Here is a 27,661-nt window from a genome sequence, read left to right on the forward strand (position 1 = left end):
TCTCCCCTCTGCTCACCTGCCTGGTTGCCTGCATCCGTGCTTGGAGCGCTGGGGGCCGCCGCCGCCTCTGGCGCGCTGGCCGCCGCAGCCTCCGCCGATGTGCCCGCTCCCATGGCCGCCAGCTGCACAGTCACCCATGCGGGGCCCCTGGATTCCGCCTCTGCCCGGATCCGGGCTACCAGAAGCTCCAAACTTTCCATACTATCAGCGGGCGTCCGGCAAGCAGCTTCTTCTCCTACGCTGCTCTAACCGGAAGTGCCCGCCCCCTAACATCCGCCGCCTGCCCGGGAAAACTTGGGACTCCCTCTTCCTACGCTGCCCGCCCCCTTCCTATACTACTACCTACCAAACCATCCGCCCACCCCCAATTAACCCTGCACTAACCGGGGAGACGGCTACCCCATCATGCCCGGGCCCTCCGCACTTCTCTGGCTCCGGCTACAGGCCCTATCTCTCTGCAGAGGGAGGGAGAGAAGGGGATACACTTTAGGTGGGCAGTGAGCCGCCTGACACACATGGTCCGGCTGTGTTCATGTGCCTATAGTGTTTGTAGACAATTCATGCCCTTACTTTATATATTTTTATTTCTCTTATTTTATGTACATTTTTATCAATTAATTAAAAACAATATACTCAAAATTTACAAAAATGTATTTCAAACACAGCAAAAAAATGTTTTTATTTAAAACTATAAAACTTTTTGGCACTGCCATTTCCTTCTGCTGTACACAACTTAAGTATACTTCAGGCTAGCTGCCTCCATGGGTGTCAGCTTGCATTCACATTTTAGAATTTAGATTAGTGTTAGCACATAATTTGCATTTGATTTGTATTCAAGGTGTGTATTTAGCCTCAAGGGGCTGGGCATATCTCTGGAGCTTTCACTTCCCTTGCAGCCTATGAGTGCTGCCCATTGCTTGCTGCTGCTATAAAAATAACTTGCTGTTATAAAGTACAATGAACAGTTGTAAACAATTTTTATTTTTAAAATTGTAATTAAACTTAAGATTCATATATATTGGAAGGAACAGTGGAAGTGTGGCACTCCCCTTCTATGGTAAGCGGTAGTCAGATATACAGTAGATGTGGCACAAAGCAATGTATATCTCACTGCAGCTGATACCTCTCTTCACGATCACTGGACGTGTGTTCCGTTAAACATCATAGGAAAAAAGTACATCAATTCTTGTGGTAGAGCGATAAAGCAAGTGCACTGTCTGTCCTGAATCAATGCAGATTTATTGTGACGTGCAAACATTGTGATCCACAGAGAGATGATGACATACACAAGAGTACCTTTATGTTGCAATGCAGGCTGCTGGTGAGGAGGTGGGAGATGAGGGACTAAACCAGGCATGGGCAAACTCGGCCCTCCAGCTGTTACGGAACTACAGGTCCCACAATGTATGAAAAGTATACTGCAAATTGAATTCCAAAAAATAACCAAATTCACTATAGATGTAAATATTTTTTATGTTGTTAAAGAGAACCTGTAACATCAAAAAGTGCCCCTGGGGGGTACTTTCCTCAGGAGGGGGAAGCCTATGAATCCTATTAAGGCTTCACTCGTCCTCCTCGGTCCCACAGTGGCAGTGCTAGAGGTCTTCAAATGGTGGGCATGTAAATATCTACCTTCCCAGCTCCAGCGCAGGCGCAGTAGCGGCACTCAGCTTTTTCTAAGGTGGAAATAGCTGAGCGCTCAAGCCTTATCTCGTCCGCTCTACTGTGCAAGCAACTTATGCCTTTAGGCTACTTGCACACCAAGACGTTGCGTTAGGTGCTACGTTAAGGTCGCATAACGTGCACCTAATGCAACGCATGGTGGTGCGGGAGAGGACGGTAGAGTGAGCCGCGTTAGGCGGCTCTATCCGTATAAGGTCTCCCAGAGTGGCGCTGATTGGCCGGCGGGACCACGTGATGCGGAGCGAGACACTCCGCATCACGTGGTCCCGTCGGCCAATCAGCGGCCGCCAGTGCTGTGAATATTAAGTAGCCAAGGGCTACTGTAGCAGCATCTCCCCGCCTCCTCTCACCCCCCACTGCGCATATGCAAACAGTCTAACGTGGCTATAGCCGCTCTAACGCCGTAGCATGCTGCACTTTCGGCAGAACGTGCAGCGTTACATGTAACGCAACGTGGGCTGTGTGAACAGCCCACTTGTGTTACATTGCTGTGCGTTGGGGGAGCGTTACAGGCGCACTAACGTGCGCCTGTAACGTCTTAGTGTGTAAGCAGCCTTACAGTAGAGCGGACCCAATTGGGATCGGCTATTTCCAACTTAGCCCAAGCCCGAGAGCTGCTACTGCGTCTGCGCTGGTGCCGGGAAGGTAGATATTTACATGCTCGCCATTCTGGGACTTCAAGCGCTGCCACCGTGGGACAGAGGAGGACAGTTGAAGCCTCGACGGTATCCAGAGGCTTCCCCTCCCAAGGAAAGTACCCCCAGGGCACTTTTTGACATTACAGGTTATCTTTAATAACATCCAAAATGTGAAACACACACAAATTTATTATTGAACTATACATGTTCACTATCCATAACGTCAATAAATTATAATGTGCCTTAAAGGTAGTCACACATCATGCAATGATTTGCACATACAATCTGGATAGAAATTGCTCTCTAATTGAATCTCACTAGATAGAGATCTCTTGGATGACCATACACCACAGGTCGATCACCGATAGATTTCAGCATTTAATTGTGTGGGAATAGGTCTTGTAACGCAGCCCCGGCGGCTGTCCCACACATTTTTATTGGTCTTCACACTTCTCTGTGCTGTTATACTTCCATGTGGCCACGCGGTTCTTGGTGTTCTAGCTTGTGGAGCAACTCTGTGAAACTTCACACATGCGCTCCTCTTGCTATAAAGCCAGGATATGAATGGCAACGAACGCCAAAAGCAGATCTAGCATGTCAGATCAGCAGATTACAGCTTGTCCAGTCAATACATGCAATACATTTTTAAAACAAAATTGGTTGTATTTTCGATCAACCGTGCTCTTGACGGCACTTTTTTTAATATAATACAATTATAAAAATCAAATTGGATTTTAGATTTTCCACAAAGTTGCTTGATGTAAAGGTAGCCATACATCTAGTGATTTATGGGCAGATTTGGCCAAAAGACAAATCTCTCTCTTATCGAATCTGATAAGAGAGATCTGTCAGCTACAGATCACAGGCCGATTCCTGATCAATTTCAGCATGAAATCTCTCGGAAATTGGCCTTGTGCGCCGCATACGTCCGCCTCGCCGCCCCCAACGCTGTGCCCTAATGTCAATGTCCCCCCGTGCCCTATGTAAAGTTTATACATTACCTGTCCACGGCCTCCACTTGTCCCTCCGCTGCTCCGGGCGCATTCTCCTCTCCATACACGCACGCCACACGTGGTTTCCTAGTAAGGGCACGCGCGCCCTTACTAGGAAACCACGTGGGGTCTGCGTGCATGGAGAGGAGAATGCCCCCGGAAAAGCGTAGTAACAAGCGGAGGTCGCCGAGAGGTAATATATACACTTTAAATAAGGCACGGGGGGACATTGACATTAGGGGGGTCAGCGTCTGGGGTTTCGGCGCGTTCATAGATCATCTAGAAATTCCATGCCGTTACCACCGCACACCTGATCGAGCAACATCTTGCAGCATGCGCATTCGAGAATTCTACCAATTCTCGGCCTGAAATTGGTCGCATTGTCGGTCGGGCTTGCACTTGGCGGATCGATTTTTATCCAATTAGATTATAATAATCGAATTGGATGGTCGCTCGGCCACCTGATGTATGGCCACCTTAAGGCGGAGCAGAGCTTTTCAGCGCTGCTAGATTTGGGCGCAGCTGGCGCCTCCATAGACTACAATTGGAATCACTCCTGTTGCAGCGCTCAGTGAGTAACGTCGGAGCCGTCAGCAGACGGAGCCGAGGTTGCTTAAAAAACACAATAATTTGGCCTCCAGCAATCGCTGGAAGCCGAATTATTTCATTCCCCCACTATCCATGTCGGCCTGGAGGGGGAATAGTAATTAATACGGCCCGGACTTGTGCAGAAGCAGGACCAGCCATATACCGCTGTATCCTGCGCCCAAGTCTACCGGCGCCGATTTCAAATGTACTCGCCTTAAGGCCAGCTAATTTGATTGAATCAAAATTAAGAACGTACTTGACAAGGACAATAGTATCTGCTAGTTTATATTGTCTGTCTTTTTTCTTATCTTCACACTTAGACAAAGTAGGGAGACACATGGGCCCATATGCAATTCACTTTTTCACCTGAGTTATCTCCTTGGAGATAACTTTTTATCTTCTCTTTAAACTAACTTTTCGGCATTTTACAATTGAAAAAATACCAAAATGTTGGGGAAAAAATACTATCAAATTTATTTTGATTGTTTTCTTGCTTGCTAGTGGCTTAAAAGGCATTTTATGACAAGTTATGAAAATATCACACAGGAGAAAACTCATGAGAAAAAGTTAATTGCATATGGACCATGGGGTCATGCAATTCGCTTTTCTCCTAAGCTTTCCCCTAGGTGATATTTTCACACCTTAGAAATAAAATATATTTTAAGCCACCAGCAAGCAAGAAAATACTCAGAATAATTTTGATATTTTTTTTCAACAGTAGAATGCAGAAAAGTTATTTTAAACAGAAGATGAAAAATTATCTCCTAGGAGAATCCTTAGGTGAAAAAGTGAATTGCATATGGGCCATAGTCTGGTATCTTGACATGAAGCAACTAGCATTCTGGACTTTACTAAAGCTATCCATACATCTAGCGATGTATGGCAGTTTCGACCAAGAGACAAATCTCTCTCTTAGCAACAGACCGGTTGCTAAACTATTTCATGTTGAAATCGATCCGAAATCAGCCTTGTGCACCGCATCTGCCCCGACTCTGTCCCCTAATGTAAAATGTCCCCCCCCCCCCCCCCCCCGGTCCCTAATGTAAATGTTCCTCTCGGTGCCTAGTGTAAAGTATTCATTACCTGTCCTCATCCTGCGCTTTTCCCTCTCCTGCTCCGGGCGCTTTCTGTTCTGCATACACGCTTGCACCACGTGGTTTCCTAGTAAGGCCATGTGTGTGTGAGTGAGGTCACACATGCGCCCTTACTAGGAAACCACGTGGGTATAGCGTGTATGCAGAACGGAAAGCGCCTGGAGCAGCAGAGGGACAAGCGTAGGACAAGGACAAATAATGTATACTTTACCCTGGGCACCGAGTGACATTTTTCATTAGGACAGCGCCGGGCGTATTGTCCCAAAATTGCACCCATTCCCGCTGCGCACCCGATCGACCAAGTCGGCACAACATGGTTCAGCATGCGCAATCGAGAATGCAACCAATTTCTGCCACGAAATTGTTTGCTTTTTTCATCAGGCGTGCATTTGGCAGCACAGTTTTTCATCCAATTCGATTATAATAATTCGAATTGGATGATCAATCGGCTACCAAGTCGCCTGATTTATGGGAACCTTTATATCTTTAGTTTCGATAAAAAATTAATTTTGAATGTACAAATAACTAAAGGTAGCCATACATCAAGCGATATATGTGCAGATTTGAATTAGAGACAAGTCTCTCTCTAATGGAATCTGACGAGGGAGTGATCTGATGGCTTCCCATACACAACAGGCTGATTCCCGATCAATTTCATGCTAAAATCGATCCGGAATTGTCCTTGTGACGCCGCATCTGGCCACCCCGGTGCTGTCCGCCCAATGTTTAATGTCTCCCCGGTGCCCAGTGCAAGTTATACATTACCTGTCTGCGACCTCCGATGGGCCTGGGAACAGTTGCTCCTCACACATGTGCTCCACGTAGTTGCCTTGGCTGTATGTGCGATCTGACGTCACATGTGCAACCTTACTAGGAAACCAAGTGTGGAGTGCGTGTATGTAGCAAAGTGGACCAAACATCTGGTGACTTGTTGGGAAATGTTCTATTTAATTAGATTAATATAATTGGACAAACTTTGGTGCCTCCAAGTGCATGCCCGATTGTCAATTCGACTACTTTGAGGCCGAAATTGATCGCAAATATCGGTTTTGAAATGCTGCAAAATGTTTGGCCAATTTGATTGATCGCAAGCGTTGCAATAATGATTAACAATATTTAGATGAATGACCAACACAACAAAAGTGCACAATATAATAACCGTTTGTGGCTGCTGTGCTACCTCCGCCGTCCATACACACTCCCCCACGTGGTTGGCTAATAAGGTGTCTGCTTGTGTACTAGGCATGAAGATAAGAAAAATGCATGTATGGACGGCGTAGTGAGCACGGAGCAGCGGCAGGCACAGACAGATAATTTTTACTACACTGCACTGGGGTGGATGGGGGTTGGGCACATTGAACATTCTGGGGACAGCGACGGGTGTTTTGTCGTGTTAGTTTCTCATCCCAAATTTGCTCGGTGTCTCCACCACGCACCCAATCAAGCAAATCAGCTCGACATTTTAGAGCATGTGTGAACAATACTGTAAATGCGACCAATTTTGGCCCCAAATTGGGCACATTGATGATCAGTCATGCACTTTGAAGCACCAATTTTCGTCCAATTAAATTAATTTAACCGTTAATTGGCCGCCAAGTTGCCTGATGTATGTTAACCTTCACATTACAGTCAGATGAAAGATTCAGCAGTAGACAGACAGCTGAAGATAATCATTGTGATTGAAGGTGCGTGTACACGTCCAACTTTACGCCTGATTGTCATTGGTCGTTTGAACGACATGAAGTGCAAACAACAAGTTGTTCAGACGTCCTGTACACACTGACCAACAAAGCGGCACAATTACTCAATGGCCTATGAAAAATCAATTGAAAGAAATTGGGGAGACGGTATATCCTAACCACAAAATAAATGAATACAATATAAATTTCAAACATAAGCCTCAGTTGGGAGGATGCCTCTTTAAGTGTTATGTAAAAAGCAACCAGTTTGTTTAAGGCACTTGTCCCACCTGTGACATTAATTGCACTGCAAAAATGCTACCTTACACAAATGTAATTAGAAAAATTAGAAAATTATTTATTAATAAACTTATTTAAAAAATTGTTTTCTTTATATGAAATCAGTACACCAAAAATTCCCCACAAAACAACCCCAAAAACACATCAACAAACAATCCACTTTAAAAATCCAACAACCCCCAGATAATGGCTTAGGAACTCCCCGACAACAACTGCCAAAAAATTAGGCTTGACAGCCTAATTATTTCGCCCCTGGGCGTCCCCAGTGGGTGCTATGTTGAGATAATTGTACTGAAACGCTCTTGATCAAACTGAAACATGTATATACTGTAAATAGTGGGGATAAAACATATCTTATATGTTATTCCAGGTAATGTACTATGTGTGTACCAAATTTCATTTAAAGCCATTCAGCCATTGTTGCGTGATTGAGTAACAAACATTCAAAAATCCAAACTTTCACATTTATAATATTAGTAAGATAAGATTAGACAGAGGCTTGTATATTATATCTACTCATGTTATAGATAGGCAATCAGGAACTCATGACAGGAGGCAATTAAGGTCAGGGGCTGAGAGGAAAAGTTGGCTGCTGGTTGTGCGGGGCCGCATTCTGGAGATGCACAAGCTTTCCAAGGTGGTGGATACAAAATGGAATAATAGAAGTGGATCGAAGACAGAGCCCTGAGGTACCTCAACAGACAGAAATTTGTAGAGGAGATATGTTTAGAATCTGTGGCATAGCTAAGGAGCAAGTTTTACATGGAGCCCCCTAAGCACTCTATACATCACAATTGATATGGCCTACCAAAACCTTCCAAGGACAACCACAGTATCAGAGATGCAAGAAGGGGATGGGGAACAGTGTGTTAAGGATTACTACTATTCAAAGCATCTATAGAAGTGATTACCAGCGCAGTACCAATAGAGAGCTAATACTGTGATAGAGGGTGGACCCTTCGGGGCCCCTCTGGCCCAAGGGCCCCCTGATGCGGTCGTTACCTCTGCACCCCCTATTGCTACGTCACTGTTTAGAATAAGAAAAGAAAAAGCCCTTTAACCCTCCTGGCGGTTAATTTTTTTTGCCAAAATGGCAAAAATCCTTTTTTTTTTTATTTTTTTTTTTGTGTTTCATGTAAAGCTACCAGAGTGGTAGCTACATGAAACACCACTAGAGGGCGCATGTGTCCCTCTAGTGCGATCGTCGCCGGCATCAATAGCAAACAGGGGAACGCGTATATAACGCGCTCCCCTGTTTGGCTTCTCCTGTCGCCATGGCGACGATCGGAATGACGTCATGGACGTCAGCCGACGTCCTGACGTCAGACACCTCCGATCCAGCCCATAGCGCTGCCCGGAACTCATTGGTCCGGGCAGCGCAGGGCTCTGGCGGGGGGGGGGCCCTCTTGCGCCGCTGCGTACGGGCGATCGCCGCAGAGCGGCGGCGATCAAGCTGTACGCGCGGCTAGCAAAGTGCTAGCTGCGCGTACAGCATTTTAAATGGAGCAAATCGCTCCATCAGGGGCTGAGATATCTTCCTGCGCGGCATAGCCCGAGCTCAGCTCGGGCTTACCGCCAGGAAGGTTAAGAGAGAAGAAGATATCTAAGTAAGCGTGAGGACCTTTATACCTAAAGAAGAGTGTCTGGCTGAGCACAAAGTGTGATCATCAGTATCAGACAAATCAAAAGGGATCAGCATGATGGTCTTTGGCTGTAGCTGTTAGGAAATTATTAGCTGCTCTAGTAAGGTACATTTCTGTGGATTGTTTGAAGCAGCAGACCGACTGGACTTGACCAGCCAGGTATTTTGAAGATAAATAATTAGTTAATTCTTCATTGACATTCGGTGCAGAAACTGCAGGGAATCTCAACTACCTGTATGCTTTACTCTGTTGCCTGCAGACACTCAGGGCCGGATTTGTACTCTGTACCGCCATAGGCCACTGTCACCAGCTGCCCCCTTCAGTATAGGTAGCGAGATGACCTCTCTCCCCTTCCCTCTAGTATAGGTAGCCAGATGACTCCTCCCCCCTTTCTTTCCAGTATAGGTAACCAGATGACCCCCCCCCCCTCCTCCTAGTATAGGTAGACAGATGACTCCAACCCCCTTTACCTCTAGTATAGGTAGTCAGATGACTCCTTCCCCTTTTCCCTCCAATATAGGCAGCCAGATGGCACCCTTAATCCCTCCTCCCACTCCCCCCCCCCCCTTCAGTATAGGTAGCCAGCTCGCCTTCACACTGCAGCAGCCATCAGTGTCAGTCAGTTCTACACTCGTCTCCAGTGCAGAAGCTTCCTCTTCTTTTCTGTCTCCAAACCTGCCGCTGTCCATAGCCGGTGACCACAATGCAAACGTGCACAGAGAGCAAGGTGGCTGCTGCACAGACAGCTAGCAGCAGAGTACTGAAGTCAGGCACTCACCTGATCTCCCTGTATTACAGCTTTTGTAAGCTTGCAAATGCTGCACCAATTTAGCCTGCTGCTTTGGTGCCATTCCTCCTGTGGTGCCCTAGGCCATGGCATCCGGCCCTGCAGACATTACTTTCTTCTACCTTTCCTTAGAGACAAATATTGGGCAGAGCTGCCACTTGTCTTCACTACAGTTCTTGTTTTCATGCATAGGAAAGTCCCTGGGCCTTGCTTACTCATTGTATGTATTGCTCTTTAGCCACAAGTTTTCCATAAAGGCCACTTCTGACGAGAGCTCTCTGGAAGGAAGATGTTGTATTGGGGTTCCACAAATTTCTGCTTATCTGGTCACTGTTAATCTGGGGACACTGGAACTATACTGATTGCAAAAGATAGCATAATGGGCTCTATTCACAAAACTTCTTATAAATGACTTATTTATCACCTAAGTGATAAAAATAACCTTTCAGCACTTTTAAGCCGCATCTACACGAGTAGATGCGGCCGCGATGCTCCTTATCAATCGAGCCGCTGATGCGGCTCGATAGATAAGATCCGACAGGACGGATCTCCGCACCGCTGATTCCCTGCTCGCTCCCCGCGAGGGGACAATAGCAGGGAATCGAGCGGAAGGTAAGCGGCACGAGCGGGAAATCTAATGCGGCGCGAGCGGGGATGCGGCGGGCACGCGGAAGAGGCGATCCGGCGGCTAATCGAGCCGCCGGATCGCCGCAATGTCTCATAGTGTAGACGGGGCTTTACAAGAAAAATAATCACTCAAAGTAAGTTGTTCCTGATTAACTTAATTTCAATATTACTTTTCTTACCTTAATTATATTTTATTTTTGCTCTTTGGGAGCTCAAAAAAGTAACATAGATAAGGTGAAAACAGAGAAAAACAGGTGGAAAAGCTTTGTGAATCCTGTCCAATGTGTCTCTCGTCTGCTGTACTAAGTTTCCTAGGCTAGCCACTGCTTTTGGCTTTCAAGCTTGCCTGTTTCTAAAAGACCTCGGCCAGCATAACTGGAAACACCGGTCTTCCTTGCAATTTTTTTTATTTTTTCTCTGTGAGAGACCTTGTTGTTACCATTAGACCATGCTGTGTTTTGTTGTGCTTAGTCTTGTCATTGTGTAAAAATCATCACACTCTCCAGTCTTTAGGGGCCTAATGCTGGGCATACACAAGTCGATCCAGCTGCCGATTAGCCGCCAGATCGACTCCCGCCGCGTCCGCGCGTGTGCCCGGATCGATTCCCGCTTCTTATCTTCCGCTCAATTCGCCGCTATTGTCCGCCCGCGGGTATAGAGCAAGGAATCGATCCCCCACGGTCATCGGACACGTCGGATATTATCATTCGAGCCATCAGCGGCTCGATTGATAAGCCTGCGTCGAACCGTGTATGCCCAGCATCAGTTTGTTATGAGAGCATGGCTTTTCCTCAGCCCAGTTCCATTCCTCCTACAGAGCCAAATCTTTCTAACTTCCCTGGCGTTCGATTTCTGTGCAAAAATGATCCAATTAATTTTCATAAGCTTTTTTTTTTTTTTTTTTTTACTGTAACTTGCCAAAATGTGTCAAGCAAGGGTCTAGTATACAGTGCAGGAGAGTATATGCACATCAATACCGTTTGCAGCATGTTTTCTATTGACGTGCATAACCATCAATACCGCTAGGGAGGTTAATTAGACAATTGTGTTTTAACCTTGTGTTGCTCATTAGCATCCATAAGAGGTATTTCTGTATTTAAAGGGGCACTATCGCGAAAATCATGAAATTTAAAATGCATGTAAATACATTAAAATAAGAAGTACATTTCTTCCAGAGTAAAATGAGCCATAAACTACTTTTCTCCTATGATGCTATCACTTACAGTAGTTAGTAGAAATCTGACAGAACCAACAGGTTTTGGAGTATCCCACCTCCTCATGGGGGTTTCTCAGGGTTTTTCTTTTTTTTCAAAAGCTTTTAGCGAATGACAGTTGCTCTGTCTAACTGTGAAAAAAGTGTGAAGCGAGCAGGGAGGCTGGCCAGCATCTTTGTGTAAATCCTTTTCAGGGAGTGTCTTTATAAACGATAAAGGCCATGCTGAAAATCCCCCATGAAGTGATGGACTAGCCCAAAACCTGTCGGTTCTGTCAGATTTCCACTACCTACTGTAAGTGACAGCAACATAGGAGAAAAGTAATTGATGGCTCATTTTACTCTGGAAGAAATATACTTCTTATTTAAATGTGTTGACATGCATTTAAAATGTTTGCAATAGCGGTCCTTGAAGAAGAACTCTAGGATATGCTAAACAAAAAGATCCCACAATAGCCATCACTGCCATTTCATATTTGAATATTACGGTTTGAAACAGGGCCCTTTTCCACTGGGAAGCGTGATTATAATTGCACTGCTTTGTGATCCCACAACCTGCAAATCCACTCGACGCGTTTGCGCTGTGAAGCTTTGAGGTACAGAGCACGATCACGCAAGATGGCGATTGTGATTCTGGAAAAATATGAATCGCTGTAGTGGGAAATTAGCACTGCGATTTACATGTAAATCGCGGAGAAGTAAATCGCGGTGCTGTTGCGATCGGCAAATCGTCTGTGATCCACTTTTTGAAAAGGATTGCAGCCAGTGGAAAGAGCCCATAATACTGAAAATTTAATTTCTGCTTTGACAAAACGCTGATAAGCCGTTTATCTCAGTCTTCGTTAAGACTCTCTTTTGTTTTTTGTTTTTTAGGTAAACTGATTGTACTTGGACCTGTTATGCAGATAATCTGTTCGTCTTCAGACTTATTCATATAGGTGAGTTGGCTAGCTGTCTACAACTTCTGCAATGAATTAGATTGGGTCCGAGATGAAAAAACTATAACAAGTAACTTGACTATATATCTTATCTAAAGTTTAGATGATTTACACAGAAAATCTAGCTGCAAACCGCTTCAACAGTTTATGATTTGTTTATTCCTGTGATACAATGAGAGCGGCCATGTTCTCTTTGCCACATTACACACAGGCAAGCTGCTGTGCATCTCCAGCCCTCAGCCTGTGAAACCTTCACTCCCCTCTCCTTCTCCCCTCTGCCTCTGAAATCTCTGGCTAGTAACCTCCTCCTCTTCCTGCCCAGACTGAGCTCCCATAAGCCCTTGCTACTAAGGCTCAAAGTGCAGAGGCACTCTGGAGAAGCTGTGGGCAAGGCTTGTTTAGTTTATAGGGAATTAGAGTATTAAAACAAAACAAAAAAAGTATTTGGCTTGAGGAATGCCCTATAAACTACTGTATATTCCGGCGTATAGGACGACTGGGCATATAAGACAACCCCCCAACTTCTCCAGTTATAAAGACTCGCCGTATAAGACTACCCCTCTTCAGTGTGAAGCTGCCGTGTGCGGTGTGAGGCTACCGGATGCGGGGTGTCAGGCAGAGCTTTAAATTACCTGATGCTGCTATGTGCTCAAAGGAAACAGATCGTGCTCTCTGTTTAAAAAAAAACCCTTTGTAACAGCTTCTTGTGAGCAGCCGCTCGCGTGGGTATCAGTGCAGTGTCTGGCATCCCCTGACTGGTGACTGTGTGCACTCCATACATGAAGAGATTGCCGGGCTGTATTGTGGAGCGCACACGTCACCAGTCAGGTGACCGCGGAAACTGCACTGCTACCCGTGCGAGCGGCTGTTCGCAAGAAGCTGTTACAAGGTGTTTTTTTTTTAAACCGAGAGCACGATCTATGTTTCTTTTGAGCGGCACATTGCAGCATCCGGTAATTTAAAGATCTGCCTGACACCCCGCAACCAGCAGCTTCACACTGACAAACTGACTCTCGGCGTATAAGAAGACCCCGACTTTTCAGAAGATTTTTAAGGGTTTAAAAGTCATCTTATACGCCGGTATATACGGTATATGAAAGGAAAACAATTATGCAATGAGTAAAAGTTTATCTCGGATCCACTTTAACAGAAGGTGGAAAAAAATAGGTGAAAAAAATAGATTTGAAAAGAAATGTGTGTAAAACTTAACCATTATTAATAAATACTTAAAACCTGAGCAACATACACAAATCTATAAAGAAGCACTGTGAGCAGGCCCAGTCCGCCCATGATGCCAAGTGAGACGACAGGCGGCAGAAGTCTAGGGGCAGCACCAGGCAGAAACAGGAAGTGAAGAGAGTGCCTGGCCAACTTATACTGGGGCAACTGTACCTGGCTAACCTATACTGGGGGCAACTGTACCTAGCTACCAATACTGGGGGCACCTATACCTGGCTACTTACCTATAATGAGGGTGTTGGGGGGGGCTCATAGTTATAACCTGCAGTGCAAATTGTCAGGTGCTGTGCAATCATTCCAATTTGGGGGGTGGGGGCGGATCCTCACAAGTTTGTCTCAGGCAGCAGAAAGTCAAGAACCGGCCCTGACTGTGAGATACTAGAAGATATATGGGAGCTACGTTAAAGGTGGCAGATCAACCAAGATACAGACCTCTCTCTGATCGAACCTGATTGGAGGGAGATCTGTTGGGTGCACATACACCACAGCCCGATTCCCCATCGATTTCAGCATGAAATCTCTTGGGAATCAGCATTGTGACACCACATTCACTGCCCCCGGTGCTGTCCCCCAGTGTCCTCATTGACACACCACACGCAGTTACCAGCGTAACATGATGTCTCACACACACGCCCACATATATGCCGGAAACCATGTGGGGTGTGTGCATGGGGGCGGAGAACGGAGCCAGTGGTGTGGGGCACATTTTACACTGGAAGGACAGAACTGGGGGTACTGTTGCGTTTGTTGCTTATCCCCGATGTCATACGCCATTACCACCTCGCACCTGATCAAGCTTGCCGGCTGTACATCTTGCAGCATATCCGATCGAAACATGGGACCGATTTGGACCCGAAATTGGTCACATCGTTGATCGGGCTTGCTCTTGGTGGCACCAATTTTCATCCGATTACAGGTAGTCCCCGATTTACGAACGCCCAACTTACGAACGACCCGACGATACGAACGGCATGGATTCAGTGTTTCCATGGGAACAAGCCAAAAAACATTTTTTTTTCAAATTGGACTAGTTTTTGAGAAAATGGATTTTAAAAAGAAAAAATGGCTCTTAAACTTGTAGCAGGTACGGACGGCAGAGGGGACACAAAAGGTGACACTGGAGGCACAGGTGGGGGGGGGGTGGGGGGTCACAGAGGAGGTACAGGGGACAGAGATAGCACATTGTTCTGACTTAAGAACAGATTCAGGTTAAGAACGAACTTACAGTTCCTGATATTTCACCTGTGTGTGGAACATCACTTTTAAGTTCTAATCTTCCTTTATTCTGGTGGGAGGGGGAGTATTTTTGTGTGTGTAAAAAAATAATTTAAATGCTATCTTATCACTGTACAAAAATGAATCATTATGTTTTCTGCTTAGCACATAGGAAAATGCCTAGGTGCGTAGTTAAAGGTTGTCGCCATAGCACAGGCATGAAATCGGAGTTTCCTGATATAGTCCTTCATCAGTTTCCAAAAGACATAGATGCAATAAAGCGATGGCTGATGGCTGGAGGTCTGAATGAAGAAACTTTGGAGAGAGCTGCCTGGGAAATATCGGAGGATAAAAGAGGAGATAGGTTTAGGATGTGTTTTGCACACTTTTCCACAGATGCCTACCGTAATGGCTCTAAACGAAAATTGTGGCCTCATGCTACTCCTTACTCTAATACCTGAGAACAGTACTATGAATGTTGTGAGGACTCAGAAGATCACAGGAGTCATCCAAGACCTCCACAAATGTGCCTAAAAGCTGTTTCTGCTCCTGCCATTTATACAGAAAGTCTTATGTGGATGCATCCTCCCAAACAGATCAAAATGATTTCTCACCTTTAGCTGCGGAAGAATCCTATTCATTGGCGGCAAGTTACAAAGATGTATATACTGATCATAATTATGATTTAAACACTCCATATGTTGTGGAAAATATTAGGAGCTCCACACCTAATCACCTTTCTGCTGCAAGCTGCAGAGACATAGATGAAGACAATGGGACCTCTCCCTCCAATGACCTTTCTGCTGCAAGCTACAAAGATATAGACCGAGATCCTGGACCTGACTTGAATTCTTCCTCCACTTTGGAAGACAGTGGGACCTCTCCCTCCAATCACCATTCTGATCACCTTTCCACTATAACTTACAATGATATATACAGAGATCATGGATATGATGCACATTGTTCAGGCTTTTCAGAAGATACTAGAGGATCTTCTCCTACAACTTACAAATATAGAACTCCTGGTAAACACAGATATTCTTCATTCTTTTTCAAAGATGCTACAAGAGCTATAACGAATCAGCTCTCTATTGCAGGCCAGCTTTGGAATGTTAGGTCGACCTGTAAATACTCTGTTACCAATATACCGTCACTTCAGCCATGTCAAACTGTTGAGAACAAAGAGATGAGTTTTAATGTTGAATCACACCCAGAGAGGACATCTCCATGGTTTTCACCATTAACCGATTTTCAGGACCTGGGCGCTGATATGCATATTGAGGCACCGCCTTCACTTGGCATACTGGAATCTAAAATGGAAATGTTAACTTCTCTCTCTGAAACAACTTCAGCGGATGAACCAATGATAACTCCTCTCTCTGAAACCTCATCAATAGATGAACCAATCTATAACAAGAGAAAAACACCTTCTGATGCTTCATATGCGCCTCACCTAAGTGAAGTAAGTGACTCTGATTATGCAAACTCAGAACTGGATCCTTTAGATAAGCCAGGTGACATTACCACGGGTGAGAAGAATGTGGTTATGGAACGCAAATTCATTGTTTTTGAATCCTGCCTTGATGAGCTTTTACAGAAACTTTGCTGTAAAGTAGATTGCTGTTTTGAAAGATTGACAAAATTTGATAAGAGAATGGTGGGAACACTTTTAATAGTCTTTGCGACTTGTGCAGATGGCCATAACTTTATACTGTGGCGAAGTCAGCCACACATCCAGGGCAAAGCAGCAGGAAACTCATTACTTGCATCTGCCATCGTTTGCAGCGGTTCATCATATTCAAAAGTAAAAGAAATGTTTGAACTGATGAATATAAACATTTTTAGTTCCCAGTGTTTTTCTAACTATCAAATCGGAGCCATTTTTGGAGCAATCGATCACAATTGGCTTCTAGAAAAAGAGCAAGTGTCCTCGATAATTAGCCATAAACCACTGTATTTGATTGGAGATGGCCAATGCGACAGCCCTGGCTATAATGCTAAATATTGCGTGTATACCATGATGGATATGCAGACTTCCCTCATCCTGGACTTTGAGGCTGTGCAAGTGTCTCAGACCACGTCCTCCGTAGCGATGGAAAAGCTTGGGTTTAAAACATGTGTTGACCGAATTAGTGAAGAGAAATATGATGTTCATATGATCGGGACCGACAGTCATCCAGGCATTAAAAAAATAATGAGATCTGATTACAGCGACATCAACCATCAGTTTGACTTGTGGCACTACAGCAAGTCTATCAAGAAAAAAATACTAAATGCTTCAAGACCTGCTGGCTGTGAAATTATTCAAGACTGGATAGGCCCCATTCTTAATCACTTTTATTGGTGCAGCAGGACATGTAAGGGCAACATTGAGGTGTTTCGTGATCGCTGGCATGGCGTTTTAAACCATGTGTGCAACATTCATCAGTGGAGGAATGGAGACGTAGAAAGTGGATGTAAGCATGCCGAGCTGACTGGAGATGATGTTATTCGATCCTGGTTGAGCAAACCAAGTCTGGCTTACATAGCACTTCGAGATGTCATCCTCTGTCCACAGATGGACAAGGATTTGAAACATCTAGTTTTTTATTGCCATACGGGAGCCCTTGAGACATTTCACAGCATTGTGTTGAAGTACAGAAGCAAACAATATAACTATCGAATGAATTCCATGGAGGCTAGAACCAAGTTAGCAATTTTATCTCATAATAGAAACGCGAATCGTCCTCAGGCTGTTTTGAAGACACCTAAACAACCAAGTGCTGCAGCTGGAACTCCCCAAACAAGACTAGAATACTCCAGATTACAAAAGAAATGGTTTGTGCGTAAAGTGTACTAGCCAATGAACAATGAACATGTCAAAACCATAATGATGGACGTTGTAAATGTGGCCAAAGGGGTTCTAAAACCAGAATGGCAGTCCAAAGAAGAAAAATTGCCTAAAAATGTTGCAACTGTGGACAGGCCAGACAAGTCTACCGCTATTGCACATCATCATTCAAGGTTTTGTACTACTACAGATTGTGCCATGATTTCTGAAAACGAATTGTAATCTAGAATGTGGTGAGACAACTTGAAACAAACTTTACTTAAAGAGACTCTGAAGCGAGTCTCAATTCTCTCTTTTAACCTATATTCATATTAAGCCCCATAAGCACAGCTAAACCGCCGCTATCCCGCAGCAAAACGAGGGGTTTATAACCCCCAAATCCCCTCTCCTTCCTCCGGGGAGCGCTTCCTGCTTGAGGCAGAGCTACAGCCATAAGCTCTGCCTCAAGCGCGTCAATCCCCGCTGATCGCCGCCTCTCTCCCGCCCCTCTCATCTGCCTTCACAGAGAGGGGCGGGGGAGAGGCGGAGATCCGCGCGGCGATTGACACGTATGGAGGCAGACCTGCAGCTCATAGCTCTGCCTCCAGGAAGTGCAAAATCCACGACCAAGGAAGTCATGGATTTTGCAGGGGATTTGGGGGGTATTAACCCCTCGTTTTGCCACAGGTTAGCGGCGGTTTAGCTGTGCTTATGGGGCTTAATATGACTATAGGTTAAAAAAGAGAATTGAGACTCGCTTCAGAGTCTCTTTATTGCATTCTTCAAATATGATGACGTTTTCTGCTGCTTGAAGTAGTAGGCTCACTATAGTATCTTTCCACTGTTACTTTTTCCCATACCTAATTTCTGTAGCCTGTTTTTTCCACGCATGGGAACTGCCATCTTTCTGGTGTTGTCAGCACTATGCATAGAACAAGGAGAAGTCACAGCATGCTAGGCCAGAGAATCAGTTTCTTATTAGTCCTTTTTTAATTTCTTTTTATTTGTGATCTCTGAGAGAGATAATAAGCATTCTTTATAAATGTAAGATGGTACATGAGTAAAGAGGCTGGGTAGAGCCAGATTAGGTGATTGAGACCTTCATAGCTAAATACAAACCACGTGCCCCCACCACGTGCGAGTGAGTGACAGCGGCACTCGCGCAGTTGTAGTACAGGACGACCTGCCAGGTCAGCCTCTGCATCGGCGGGGACCCCGGGCCAGCGGCTGGGTACAGGGCAAGGGACATTTCGGCTGCAAGTAAATGTCATTTTTTTTTTACCTCCCTCAATATTTCTTTAACCACTTGAGGACCTTGGTGTTAAACCCCCCTAGTGACCAGGCTATTTTTAACTAAAATGGACACTGTAGCTTTAAGGCCAAGCTGCAGGGCCGCACAACTCAACACACAAGTGATTCCCCCCCCCCCCACCTTTTCTCCCCACCAACAGAGATCTCTGTTAGTGGGGTCTGATCGCTCCCCCCCCCCCCCCCCATTGTTTATTTTTTTTTGTTTATAAATATTTATTTTATTATTTTTTAAATAAATTTTGCTTTTTTTTTTTTGCTTTGACAGCCGATCACTCCCCGGCCTATGGAGGGGACAGCCGTGTCACACGGCTGTGCCCTGTACAGCGCTGCTGCTGATCGCAGTGCTGTAGGGGGTAATTAGATGGCTCCGCCCCCCAAGCAGGAGATGCAGCGCAGCCTGCGCGCAATCTCCTGCTAGACCCGTAGAAGACCGTTCATGCCAATCGGCGTGGAGCAGTCCTTGGGCTGCCGCACTGCTCACGCCAATTGGCATGGAGCAGTCAGCAAGTAGTTAAGGTTCCCATAAATCTATGGGCAGAACCAAAATGTATGGGCAGATGAACCCAGAGACATCTGACATCACATCTGATCAGAGAGAAATCTGTTGGCTGACCATACACCACAGTCTGATTCCCGATTGATTTCAGCATGAAATCTCTCAGGAATCGGTCTCGTGACGCTGCCACTGTCCCCCTCCTTATGTTAAATGTGCCCCCCAGGTGCCCATGCATTAAAATCTCACCTGTTCCAGCTGATGCTAGTGTCCAGCTGCTCCTGCTTCCCCATACGTGTCCCACATGGCTGCCATGTATAAAGTGGGATGTCACACGCGCCAGTGCTGTGCACGGCAACCAGTAGAAGCTGGAAGCTCACAGCAGCTGGAAAAGTTGAGATTTTAATGTTTGTGCATTGGGGCCACATCAACATTTGGGGGGGCATCGGCCAGGGGTTCCATCTTGTTCACCTAGATTAGAGTTTTCTCGAACATCAATTTTTGGGTTCGCGAGCCTTCAATGGGCAGGCTAATTTAAAACCTACAAAGACTGTTTCTGGCCACAAAAGTGATGGAAAAGTTGTTTTAAGGGGTCTAACACCTGGACTGTGGCATGCTGGAGGGGGATCCATGGCAAAAGTCTCACCAAAAATTAGGGAGTTGACGCAAAGTCGGGTTGTAATTCCTAAAGGGCAGGAATCACATTATGCACAGCTCTGGGTGTCAGTGGGCTATGGAGTGTCTCACACAGAGAAATGCAATAGTACTATTAGAATACAGTGAAATAATAATGCACTGGAGTGGTTCTGGGCTTACAACTTAACCTCCTTAGCGGTAACCCCGTGCTGGACACTGGGTAAGCCGCCGGAGGGTGCCGCTCAGGCCCTGCTGGGCTGATTTTCATAATTTTTTTTTTGCTGGACGCAGCTAGCACCTTGCTAGCTGCGGCAGCACTCTGATCGCCGCCGGCCCCCGCCCGATCGCCGCTGTCTGATGCGGCGCGCGCCCCCCCCCAGACCCCGTGCGCTGCCTGGCCAATCAGTGCCAGGCAGCGCCGAGGGGTTGTTCGGGACTCCCAATGACGTCGGCGACGTCATCCCGCCCCGTCGCCATGGCGACGGGGGAGGCCCTCCAGGAAATCCCGTTCTTTGAACGGGATTTCCTGATCGCCTATCGCCGGAGGCGATCGGCGGGGCTGGGGGGATGCCGCTGAGCAGCGGCTATCATGTAGCGAGCCCTGGGCTCGCTACATGATTTAAAAAAAAAAAAAAACTGCTGCGCTGCCCCCTGGCGGAATTTTTCATACCGCCAGGGGGGTTAATGAGGCAAAAACAATAGCAGTATTGTGCACACAGCTCTGGGTGTCAGTTGGCTGTCACACATAAAAAAACACAGAAGACCGATGTGCTAGCCCTCAAAAGGGTTGTTTGAAGTGCTTTCACAGCAGAATGCTGTTTGCCGGCAAACAGTTCGGACCATCTCTAGTCCTGATATTGGATGCTGTTACCCCTGAGCACACGATCAACCATGTCGGCCCGATATTTCCCAGTTTAATTAATACATTTAACCAATTTTGTTCTTGAAATCAGTTAAAGTATATAGCAGACCATATGGGCAGTAATCTCTTAAGAAAATACTTTAGTTAAAGCTTATTCCCTCTTGAAAGGCCTTCCTGAAAAGCAATAGCTGTCAGCTGACTAAGACTTATATTACTGAATTTATCAGAACCACTTCTTCATGGTTTAGTAGAAATATGATATTTGATTTATAATTGAAGCAAATAGGTCCTTATCAATACTGACCTTTGGGTGAACAGCATAGGTCCAGATAGCTGTGAAAGAGATAAGAAGAATGAACAACAGTGATTGAACTTACCTCAGTTACTGAACTAATGGTTACTTACCTCTGCTGCTGAGGCTGATTGGATTCATTTACCCATGGAGGAAACATATTGTAGTAAGAAGTATTGCACAAGATAGCTGTCCGGAAGCAATTGTTTATATTCTTACCTTGAGGATTGTTGTCGTCTGAGAGAGACAGACTCAGAATATTTATTTATTTTTATTTCAGATTTGTTATTATTTATGTATTTATTTTAATTTATTATTTATTTTTATTATTTAAGATCCTTGTTTCCTGTTACCTACTCTATGGGCATAGAACTATCTACTGGTAAGATCTACTTTGCTGCCCACTAAGCACAGAAATATACAGAGCGGAGTCCAAAGTATTAAATTCAACTAGTGCCGGATTTAGTGTACGTATGTTCAATAATAAAAAATAAAATGATACCGAGCAGCCCTAGCTGGAACTTGGTTGCAAGGGACTGAGAACTGATAGGTTTTAGAAGCAATTGACTGCTCGGTATAGCGGTTACTAACTAAAATGTTTATTAGAAGGCATATGTGTCCAAGGATAATATTGGCTAAAACTGGGTGAAACTGTAAATGTGTGTTATGATATTATTTGCCTAAGTAGCTGTGCCTTTAGAAGTTGCCATTAACCCACTATTGGCTTGGAGGAAAAGAAGATTGAGTTCTTTAATGAGTTCTTTGATGTAATGATATATTAACCATTTTTCTTCCTAGTAAATCTGAGCCCAATTGTAAGATCAGCAGAAGGAGAAGAAGGATTACATGATTAAGTGATATTGTTACTGTTACACATATGTGGTTTACCAAAAGTACCCTAGAGCAGGGGTGCCCAATAGGTCGATCGCGATCTACCGGTAGATCGCGACCGCCTGATCGGTAGATCGCGGCCTCTTGGCCGCGTCCCATTGAAGTTAGCAGCCAGCAGCTGTATAACACAGTTTCTGCTGCTGGCCGCTGGAGGAGAGAGCCTGGCCAATCAGCGGAGAGGAGGAGAGAGCCTGGCCAATCGGGGAGGGGAGGAGAGAGCCTGGCCAATCAGGGGAGGGAAGGAGAGAGCCTGGCCAATCAGGAGAGGAGAGGCGCGCAGCCAATCAGGAAAGGAGAGGCGCGGTGCGCAGCCAATCAGGGGAGGAGAGGCGCGCAGCCAATCGGGAGGAGAGGCGCGCAGCCAATCGGGACTCGGAGAGGCGGAAAACTTCCGAGTTCCGACTCCACTCACGCTGCCCACCGGAGCCAGGCCTGAAGATCTGGACGCCACAGCGGGAAGACACCGGCCCTATACCCAGGTAACCTATACTGAAGGGACCTATACCCGGCTAACCTATACTGAAGGGACCTATACCCAGCTAAAGTATACTGAAGGGACCTATACCCAGGTAACCTATACTGAAGGGACCTATACCCGGCTAACCTATACTGAAGGGACCTATACCCAGCTAACCTATACTGAAGGGACCTATACCCAGGTAACCTATACTGAAGGGACCTATACCCGGCTAACCTATACTGAAGGGACCTATACCCGGCTTGGAGACTGCAAAAGACTTAAGACTGGGGCGGAGGTTCACCTTCCAGCAGGACAATGACCCTAAACATAAAGCCAGGGCAACAATGGAATGGTTTAAAACAAAACATATCTATGTGTTAGAATGGCCCAGTCAAAGTCCAGATCTAAATCCAATCGAGAATCTGTGGCAAGATCTGAAAACTGCTGTTCACAAACGCTGTCCATCTAATCTGACTGAGCCGGAGCTGTTTTGCAAAGAAGAATGGGCAAGGATTTCAGTTTCTAGATGTGCAAAGCTGGTAGAGACATACCCTAAAAGACTGGCAGCTGTAATTGCAGCAAAAGGTGGTTCTACAAAGTATTGACTCAGGGCCCAGGGGCCGAATAATTACGCACATTCCACTTTGCAGTTATTTATTTGTAAAAAAAATGTTTGGAATCATGTATGATTTTCAATCCACTTCTTACATGTACACCACTCTGTATTGGTCTTTCACGTGGAATTCCAATAAAATTGATGCATGTTTGTGGCAGTAATGTGACTAAATGTGGAAAACTTCAAGGGGGCCGAATACTTTTGCAACCCACTGTATGTTATAATGAACAACATTTTGTTATGAGATGCTTTTGTTAGAGTTTAAATATCTCTTTTTTTTTGTCAGATATTGTTTTATAGGTTGTTGTTTTTTTTAGAAAAAAATAGGGATTTTTTAACCACTTAATTACATTGATGCTGAAATTTAATTTGGTTTTTAAGAGAAAATTATGCAAAAGATGTTACAAAATTATATTATCTGACATTTTTAAAGAGGAATATGTAAATATCTTGCTGGAGTTAGTTAGTCAGTGAAGTGTAATGTAGTAGGTGGTGACAGCAGGGGTTAGTTAGTGAAGTGTAGTATAGTAGGTGGTGGCAGCAGGGGTTAGTTAGTGAAGTGCAGTGTAGTTGGTGGTGGCGGCAGGGGTTTGTGAAGTGAAGTGTAGTTTGTGGTGGCAGCAGGGGTTAGTTAGTGAAGTGTAGTGTAGTTGGTGGTGGTAGCAGGGGTTAGCTAGTGAAGTGTAGTGTAGTTGGTGGTGGCAGCAGGGGTTAGTGAAGTGCAGTGTAGTTGGTGGTGGCAGCAAGGGTTAGTTAGTGAAGTGTAGTGTAGTAGGTGGTGGCAGCAGGGGTTAGTGAAGTATAGTGTAGTTGGCGGTGGCAGCAGGGGTTAGTGTAGTGTAGTTGGCGGTGGCAGCAGGTGTTAGTGTAGTGTAGTTGGTGGTGGCAGCAGGGGTTAGTGTAGTGTAGTTGGTGGTGGCAGCAGGGGTTAGTGAAGTTCAGTGTAGTTGGTGGGAGCACAGGGCTAAGTGAAGTGTAGTGTAGCTGGGCAGTGTACCTTAGATAGACAGTTTAGAGGTGAAAGGTCCATAAGACGCCCCTGCACCATAAAGGCACCTTGGTTTAGTTTATTTTTTTCCAGACTTTTGCCCTCTAAAACTAGGTGTGTCTTATATGCCGGGGTGTCGTATATTCTAAAAAATACGATAGATATGTCAGTTTTTCTGCTTTTTCACAGACATGCTTTGAAGTATTTCAGAAATTTACCCCAACAATGATTTAGTAATTCATTCTGAATAAAAAGATATCAGATATGAGTGGCTACATTGGTAGTAAAAAGCAGTGTACAGTTGTCAATAATTCGACTTTCAGAGAGCATAAATCACATCATTGTATTTCCCTGTGTGAGCCGCTTAGAATGAAGTCTGAGGTAAAGAGACTGAAATGACCTCATTCAGTAAACTACATCCCCTGAGACATCAATGGGTGCTTTGATAATCTTGGCTGCATAGATTATTAGTGAAAATTGATGGCATGTATAACAACAAAACGAAGATTTTAGAGATTTTATTTATTTATTTATTGTATTTATAAAGCACCACAATATTACGCAGATGACTAATGTTAATGCTGGTATTGTTGCAGTGCAAAGCATTTTCTGTAAAGCTGTGAAGTAAAAATCCCGCCAAAATGAACCAATTTATTAAACTACTGTATACTTCCTAAAGTTTCAGCCAATAAGTGTACTGAATATGTTGGCTGTATTTATTTTATTTTTTTGTGGTATTTGATGAAATGTATGAGAACATAAATAAAAATGGCATTTTGTTCTTCAACTATGTCTGTTTTTCTGCTATTGCTGAAACACCACAAGCAGTATTGTGGTAATGCACCCCTTAAAGTGAACCTGATGTAAAAATAAACTGATGAGGTAAACAATTACAGTATAATTATCCTCCTACTCCTATAAATGACTTTTTTTAAATGTCCCAGGGTTTTCTTTTATATTTAAACAGTTACAAAGTAGGTTGACTGTATTACGGTCTCTAATCAGTGGCAGCCTACTAAGTGTCCCAGAGTTAGAAAAAGGTCAATAGTTTATGTATTTTATCTCTCCCTGTCCTCAGAAGTTGTATGCTGCCAGGAAAACTTGTATGGCTGTACTTTGCTTATCAGTGATGTTTACTATATTACAGACAAGACAGAAGCTGTCACTTCCATGCCTAGAAATTAACTCTTTCAGGTTTTTTTTCTTCAAATATGCTTGCTTTTCTGCTATTGCTGAGACACGGCATGCAGTATTGTGGTCATTCACCCTTTAAATGATTCCGTAATTCCTTCTGAATACAATGATTCCTTCTGAATACAATGACTATTTCTGTGGTAAAAAGCAGGTTCCAGAAAAAGTTGTAACTAATTGAGCCTTCAGAGAGCGTAAATCACATGCTTGTATTTACCAGTGTAGGGCGCTTTCAGTGAAGTCTGAGGTGCAGAGACTGCTGTTTAATTCCCGCCCAAAATGACCCAATTCACAAAACTACACCCCATAATTTATCCATGCATGGGTGGGTTAAAAATTTTGGCTGCATAGATTATTAGCAAAATTTGATGAAATACAGTATATGAGAACAAAAATAATTTATTTTTTTTTTTAACCCCCTCCCGACCGCCTAACGCCGATAGGCGTCGGGAGGGTAGCAACCTCAGGACCACCTAACGCCAAGAGGCATCGAGTCTTGAGGTGGGGTTTTGCAGGAGATCATTAGGGATGCTCGGAAAATTCCGCGGAATTATAAATTCCGTGATTCCAGCCGGAATTAGGTTAATTAATTAGTAGGTATGTGTCTTACCCTCTAGACCATGACCCACACTGCATGCTAAAGCTGCCGGTAGCATAAACCATACTTCCATTATGATCAATTCGATAGAAAAAGTAGCATGATTAAGGATTTGTACTTTTTGAAAAGCATGCTTATTTATATACCATAGCTGGGATTTGAACCCAGGACCTAGTGTGTAGTAGGTATCTGTCTTACCCTCTAGACCATGAACCAGGGCCGGCCTTAGGTTTCACAGCGCCCTGAGCGAAACCTGAATTTGGTGCCCCCCCCCCACACACGCACTTTGCACCGTGCATTATAGCTGTGGTCTGTCCCCCCCCCAAAAAAAAATGCCCTCAGACTCAGTATAGGCAGGTAACCAGCTATAGGTGCCCTTAGCATAGGATTTTATGTTTAGGTGTCCTAAATATAGGCAGCCAAGCATAGGTGCCCCCAGTATAGGAATTTAGCTATAGGTCCCCCCATAGGTAGCCAGGCATAGGTGTCTCCAGTATAGGTAGCCAGGTGTTGGTGCCCTCAGTACAGGTAGCCAGGCATAGGTGCCCTCAGTATAGGTACCCAGGTGTAGGTGCCCTCAGTATTGGAAGCCAGCTATAGGTGCCCCCAGTATATGAAGTCAGGTGTAAGCCCCCTCTGTATAGGTAGCCAGGCATAGGTAGCCAGGTGTAGGTGCCCTCAGTATAGGAAGCCAGCTATAGGTGCCAGGGCTGTGTAGTCGGTACAAAAATACACCAACTCCGACTCCTCAGTTTAGAATTCCTCCGGCTCCTCGACTCCGACTCCTCTAATTTGCATATTAAAATCTTGTTGATTGAAAGTATGTAATATGAAATTCGTCTCTTAACTGCCAACGCTTATGAATTTTAAAAGACAACTGAAGTGAGAAGGATATGGAGACTGCCATGTTTATTCCCTTTAGTCATAGACTAAAACTAGTCCTTGGTAAGAGTACTTGTAAAAGGTACAGACCGGAACAAAGAACATCTATCAGGCCCTATGTGGGTACATGTAAGAGTGATGTGCAGGTACTCTGCAGGGGAATAAGGAGATTCTTCCTCTATTACACATTCTTCATGCACAATCTGAACCAGGTTTATGGGTGATAGACAACACCTCTGTGTTCAATGTGCACAACATTCTCAGTGGATTCCCTGCAGCTCTGTGGAGAGTGCATATGTAGAGTATAGTACTACTGTGTAACAAAGTAAACCTGAGACAGATGAAATTAAAGTTGTATACATACCTGGGGCTTCCTCCAGCCCCCTTCAGGCTAATCAGTCCCTCGCTGTCCTCCTCCACCACCTGGATCTTCTGATATGAGTCCAGGTACTTGAGCCAGTCTGGCGTAGTGCGCATGCACACACTCCGCCGCCGGGAGCGCACTACACCTGCGCAGCGCTACTGCTGTGGAAGCAGCATGCGGCCGGACTGCGCTGACTGGCTGAATTACCAGGACTCATAGCAGAAGATCCAGGTGGCGGAGGAGGACAGCGAGGAACTGATTAGCCTGAAGGGGGCTGGAAGAAGCCCCAGGTATGTATAAAACTTTACTTTTCATCCTTCTCAGGAACCATTTAATTCGTAGTCACTAAACCAAATTTTAACAACATATCAAATTATTTGATTTCATGAGCAAAGAGAGTGCGTACATTTACATAAATCAGAATCAACGCAGAATTATTTCCATCTCATTGAACATCTCTATTAGTGACACGGCTACACATCAGGCTTTATACTTACAGCATAGATGTTATTTAGTATATATAAGAGATTCCCGTGTACACATCATATATACAGTCACAATCAGTCATCAGGCTAAAATAAAAAAAAAAAAAAAAGCTTTACTCACCTGGGGCTTTCCCCAGCCCCTTGCAG

The 27,661-nt window shown here is 44.9% G+C and overlaps 1 protein-coding gene across 3 annotated transcripts in view; it reads left to right on the forward strand.

Moving 5' to 3' along the window:
* Window positions 1-27,661, forward strand: part of LOC137534519 (uncharacterized) — a 75,161-nt gene that overhangs the window by 34,247 nt on the left and 13,253 nt on the right. For all 3 annotated transcript variants that reach the window (XM_068256052.1, XM_068256051.1, XM_068256053.1), the window contains one exon: window positions 12,118-12,182. The gene's annotated coding sequence lies outside the window, so the exon portion shown is untranslated. The remainder of the gene's footprint in view (window positions 1-12,117; window positions 12,183-27,661) is intronic.

Source organism: Hyperolius riggenbachi, chromosome 10 (genome assembly GCF_040937935.1).
Source record: "Hyperolius riggenbachi isolate aHypRig1 chromosome 10, aHypRig1.pri, whole genome shotgun sequence".
Taxonomy (NCBI): domain Eukaryota; kingdom Metazoa; phylum Chordata; class Amphibia; order Anura; family Hyperoliidae; genus Hyperolius; species Hyperolius riggenbachi.